Here is a 6,225-nt window from a genome sequence, read left to right on the forward strand (position 1 = left end):
GCTAAGCTACCACGGCGTGTCCCTGTGACGCCACGGACTTGAAAGTATTTCTTTTTATTTCACTACCGCCACTTTGGCTTCATAACATTTACTGAAACTTGCAATGCTATGTTTCTATGACTGCGTTAAAACACTACAGCAAGTCGTTTATCACCAACAAAAAAATAATGTAGACCCTGAAAGACTTAGTGAAAATTTGTGGTGTCACGTCTGGTTGGTGCCAGAACTTGAAAGGTTGTAGCGTCAAGTGACGCAACGCAGCAGCGACAAGAAACTGAACCGTTTATTGCTTGGCACTGGGCCTTTTTATCCTGAAACCCACGTGAGTCTAGAACACGAGCTGTGGTCGATTACATCGTGACCTGCTGACAGGTGATAAGGAACTCGGGCCGGTGAGTGCGGTTTATCGACGACGCTGCACTCCTTCCCCCTTCAAAAGCCCAGTCGTTCCGGAGGGCGTCTTGTTCGCGTTGATCGGCGGAGTTGAGTTGGAACTGCCTCCGGCGCCCATGTTTCTTGAGTCGAGCCGGGCGACCGAGGGGCCGCTGGACTGAAGTTCAGCGTTGCACTTGCTTCTCGAGCGTCTGCGTCGGGCTGTGGTTCCGCTAAGCTGGAGCCAAGCCTTGATTCCTTTTTTTCTGGTGTGGCTAACGCCCGCCGTGCCTTCAACTGGTCTACATGACGGCGCTGGGTTCCCAGGGGTGTCTCAACCTTTACCATCCGATTCCCTTCCGTCGCTATCACAGTCCCTGGCAGCCATTTTCTCCCTCGTTGAAAATGGCGGGACCAGACGGGCTTTCCGGGTGGGAACAGTGGTGGTGCTTTGGTCGACGAAGGCCGAATCGTGTCGGCCCCTGCAGGCACCTCGCCTTCTGGAAAGTGGGCGGACAGCCTTGCCCGGGGCTCGAATCCCAAGAGCAGTTGTGCTGGCGATGTGCCACTCTCGAGGGGTGTAGATCTGTAACGGAAAATAAAACGAGACAACTTTTCTTGCAGTGTGCCGTGCTTGTTTTTCTTGAGGCCCTCTTTTATTGTTCGCACCGCCCGCTCCGCTAATCCATTGGACTGTGGGTGGTATGGCGCCGTCCTGACATGGCGTATGTTATTTTCATGCATGAACTTTGCCATCATTGCGCTCGAGAACTGGGGGCCGTTGTCAGACACCAGAGAATGCGGGATACCAAACCGAGAAAAACTTTCCCTCAGTAATTGAATTGTTGCGTCTGTGGTAGCCGTTTTCAGTGGCGTTGCCTCTATCCACTTCGTTTCCGCGTCAACTAGGACGAAAATTAGGTACCCGTCAACAGGTCCTGCAAAAACCATGTGCACTCGATACCACCGCGTTCCTGTCCTAGGCCACGGGGAAGGTACTTGGGCCGCAGGCATTGACCACCCCTGCACACATTGGGGACAAGTTTGCACCAACCTTTCAATGTCTTTGTCTAATCCAGGGTACCAGAACAGCGTACGAGCGAGCCTCTTCATGGCGCCAACACCTGGGTGGGTATCGTGTAGCTCGTTGAGTAGGCACTACCGGGCTGCCTCCGGCACGACCACACGATGACCCCAGTAAACGAGGTCATGGCTCGCGACGAGTTCGTGTCGGCGTGTGCAGTACGGCTGCAGATGTTGCTGCTGCCCCGCAACATGCGATGGCCAGCCCTGCTCAATCCATTCCCGGACTTGCCGAAATGCGCTGTCCTCCTGTGTCAAAGCAATCATTTGGTTAGAAGGAAGGGCACTTGCATCCAAACCTTGCGTATAAAGTACATATTCCATGATTTCTTGACTTCCGCGTTCCTGGTCCCCTGGCAAAGGCAAGCGACTGAGGGCGTCCGCGTTAGCGTTGTGTGTTCCCTTGCGGTATTCCAGATTGCATTGGTAAGCTGATAGAAGAAGCGCCCATCACTGAATTAGAGCTGCCGCCATCTGCGGAATCGGCTTGTTGGGGTCGAAAAGCCCGGTGAGGGGCTTATGATCTGTCACCAACGTGAAACGGTTGCCCAGCAAGAAATCGCGGAACTTACAAATTCCAAATACCAAGGCCAGCGCTTCTTTCTCGATTTGGGAATAATTGCGTTCTGCTGACGTCAGCGTTCTCGAACGAAATGCTATCAGGTGGTCCACGCCATCAATGCGGTGTGATAATACTGCACCTAAGCCGTCTGCTGACGCATCACATTCCAGCCGCAACTCCTTCTGCGGATCATAGTGGACCAGAAAATTTGCCTTTAACAAGGCGCGCTTTGCTTCGTGGAAGGCTTTTTGATGCTCTTCTTTCCAGTGCCAGCGTTGTCCCTTGACCAGTAACCGACAGAGCGGAGCCAGGATCGTGGCCAAATTAGGCAAAAATTTTGAGTAATAGGTTATGAGCCCCAGAAAGGACTTCCGTTGGCTCACCGATTCTGGCTTTGGTGCAGCTGTTACGGCTTCGATGTTGTCGCGCAGTGGATGAAGTCCGGTTGCATCAATCTTGTGCCCCAGAAACTGCACTTTTTCTCGGAACCGACATTTAGCCTTGTTCAGTTGGAGGCCACTGTCGCGAATTCTCTAGAACACTTGTCGAAGTGTTGACGTGTCCTGTTGCTTCTCGGCGATTATGATGTCGTCCAGGTACACACGTACTCTTGGTAAGTCCCTTAATAACGACTCAATGCGCCGCCGGAACAGTGCGGGAGCCGACGAGATGCCGAAGGCTAGTCGGTTGTACGACTACAAGCCCTGGTGCGTGTTGATGACAGTCATTTCCTTCGCTTCTTCATCAAGTTTCGTCGCTTCAAGCTTCCCTTGAACTTCTACTTTAATTGAGATATTGTAAGAAAGCGCGTAATTATTGTTTGTATTATTTAACGATATCTGGGGCCTTGTATGACAAACCCACGATATGATTACGAAACGCGCTGTAGTGAAGGGCTGCGGAAATTTTGACTATCGGTGTTTTTAACGCGTACACTGACACTACACGGGCCTCTAGCATTATGTCTCCATCGAGATAGGGTGGCTGAAGCCGGGCTCGAACGCGCGACCTTCGGCTCTGCAGCCGAGCATCATAACCACTGTACCACCGAGGCGAACGGAATTCCATTATTTAACCGATATATGGCAACCCTTGCCAACGTTTGCTATCACAATATCCGCCGACACACTAGCCAAGATTAAGTAAACTGTAGCCGATGTCTGCCATCATTTATCTAACACTATCAGCACTCGCTGACGAACGTGCGAGTGAAATATCAGGCTTTAGAACTATAACCTATTCAGTGCAGCTAACATTCCTCTTAAAAATGTCAACCGCAGAATTCGTGAGAGCACTACGTGATTTCTTTGTAATAGAATGAATACGATGTTGCGTTTGTTATTCTGTCGAAGTTACCACGTGGTATTTTGTGATTAAGAAAAGAAAGTGGAAAGTCAAAGCGAATTAAGAGCCCGTAAGTATGAAAGAAAAGTGAATTGAAAGCCTGGAAGTGGAAACCGTAAGTTCCTGAAAGGCCGGAAGTACCTAGTCTTTACTTCTCCTTAAAACTGGAAGTCATCCAATGGCCGGAAGTACCTTTTACTTTGCTTGAAAACTGAAATTTACCGAAAGGCCCGAAATCCCTAAACCTCACTTATCTTGCTTCAATTTGCTTGGTTCACTTGCCTTTCTTGCTCTCATTTCGTTCATAAGTCAGACATGGTACGCGAAACGCGTTGCACAATATGGACGTAAAACGACCTGGGAAGAAATCGCCTTGGAAATGGCATCGATTGGAACCAGTGGTGTTGCACTCACCGTGCATTCGTTGCACTTCGTATCGAAGAGCAACCGGTGAGCGGTCATTAAGGAAAAAAGCGAGAGCCGTAACCCCGATGGAGCAACAGGAGAGGCGCTTGACCACGGGCTTAGTGGTGAAGTGGTCCGCGATGTCCATCTTCCCTTGACGCGGACCTGAAGTGGTGGTCTAGGCCTCCATAGCAGGGCGGTCTTCGTTCACGTGACGCGGCAGCGACCTTGCTTGCTTGATTGCTTGCTTGCTTGACCCTTCATTCTTGGCTCTTACCACTACGGGGGATTGGCCATGAAACCGGCGGTTAATATAGGTGGGGAAATTCAGAATTTAGACGAAGGAAAAAGGAACTAATTGGCCGTGTCGGGTATAGAAAAATTGAAGAATTATGAGTTTATGTACTAACAAAAAAAGTAATGTGCCAATCTTATGGAATACAATAAATTAGCGCGAGGAAGTCGAATGTACCAAATTTTGATTGAGAATAATAATTGAGAAATTCTTCTTGTGCATCTACGGCTAAGCAAACTTTCCTGTTGCTGTGGCCCAGAGAAGATGCCCCAAGGGAAAGAATGTTTTCAGAGTTAACAGTATTTCTTAATTTTCTGAACAACATTTCGAAATGTTTTTTTTTTTCATGAGGCTAATGAAACGACTGCAAGTAAGAAGTGATCGGTCTTTTCAGGTTATTGACAGTAAAAGCATACATGAGATGGCACCAGACCAGACCTGTATACATAAAAATTAAGGGGAGGTTTACGGCATCGAAATTTTGTAAAATATACTTCCAGTTTGCGCGTGGGACACCATTTATTATCCCAAGCAAAAGAAAGACGACCATATTCTGAACTGGTAATTTAGTTTTCATGGAATCTTGAAGTAGGAAATATTTGCGAAATCTGGATTGAGTAATAAAAGCTGTAACAGGCACAATGGTCATTACAGGACCATCTAGAGACCACCGTGCGAGAGTATCAGCCATCTCGTTTGAATATATGCCACGATGTCCTAGTGCCCATAACAACAGCACTGTACATAAGTTTTTAGGGACTAATGAAGTGAAGGCATTCAGAACAGAAGACTCGGAAGGAGAAGCTGAAGAGAGAGATCGGCATACGGTCAGCGAATCAGTAATTACTACAACTGCCAGATCATTTACTGAAAGGTTTCGAAGGGCTAAAATGATTGCTAGGAGCTCAGCTTCGAATATTGGGGTATAATCCGAGAGATCATGATAAAGCCTCAGACCAAGATAAAGCCTCAGAGAAAATACCTACTCCCTCTTTCTCTTCACACATGAATGCGTCAGTAGCAATAACATTATCAATTCCCAACTGAAGTAAATGTTACTGCAGGCCTCATCAACAGACAGAGACCCATTACAGAAGATTTGCTTTGCAGCAGGACTGTAATAGCAAAAAAAAGAAGAAGAAACCGTTTTACTAATTTGCTGTGGTGCAAAACTGAAATTGATGGGCCGCATAAAAATAAGCAATGCGCAATAAGCTTAACTGAATAGTTCTGTACCATAAAGAATAAATAGATAAAAAGCTCACGGGGCCCCTCATGCATTCGCCCAAGACGGCTCGAAGGCGATGATGATGATGATGATGATGATGATGATGTGCCTCTACACATTTCTCATACCACAACTGGGGGATTTGCCAAGAATTGTTGATATGAAGCTTTAGAGTTATAACTAATGATTTAATACGAAAGACAATCAAACATATAAAGGAACCGAAAGCCATCGTCTTCTTCCTCTTCTCATTCAATGTGTTGTTGATCCTTCCCCGACCCCTGCAAAACCTTTCAAAATCTCTCAGAACTTGCCACTGCTTAATAAATATGAAAAGAAGCCTTAGTAGGCGCATACCAATCAATACCTCCGTTGCCGAAAAAAGGGGACAGACTTAACGCGACCGATGTCCGGGTATGAATCTGCACCTTTGGTCAGAAAGGTTCTATTGTTCAGCGCCATCTCTATTTGTTGCCGCGATTTAGCTGCATGCCAACCTGTAACAAATTTATGCAATTATGCAAAACACCATAACACTTATGAATTGAGGCTGTAACAAACGCGGGACATGCAGTATTCAACCGCAAGTGCGTATTCTGTTGCTTTGGCTGCTGTGGTGAGCTCACGAGTTGAAAGAGATGTGTTACACCGAAAGCTATTATGAAATCACAACAACATCCGATTTTGGTGGCTTAGTTGCCCGCTGCCGCCGCCGCCGCCGCTGTCCGTGACCGCTATCGCGTGAAAGAAGGGAAAAAATAACCAGGATCGAATGGGATTTCAACGCCGGCCCTCTGCGTGGCAGTCGGTTGTTCCACCACAGAGCCACGCCAGCGCTTGAAACCCCTTCGTAAAAATACCTTATACAGACGTAGTGTTTGGCAAGGAATCACGTCAACCTATGCAGTATAGCGCGGTAGAAGAGTGAAATAACAA

At 47.5% G+C, this 6,225-nt stretch overlaps 1 pseudogene; it reads right to left on the bottom strand.

Moving 5' to 3' along the window:
- Positions 1–369: 369 nt before the first annotated feature.
- On the bottom strand, positions 370–2,745 carry LOC119371648 (uncharacterized; annotated as a pseudogene).
- Positions 2,746–6,225: the final 3,480 nt, after the last annotated feature.

This window comes from Rhipicephalus sanguineus, chromosome 10, assembly GCF_013339695.2.
Source record: "Rhipicephalus sanguineus isolate Rsan-2018 chromosome 10, BIME_Rsan_1.4, whole genome shotgun sequence".
NCBI classification, from domain to species: Eukaryota; Metazoa; Arthropoda; class Arachnida; order Ixodida; family Ixodidae; genus Rhipicephalus; species Rhipicephalus sanguineus.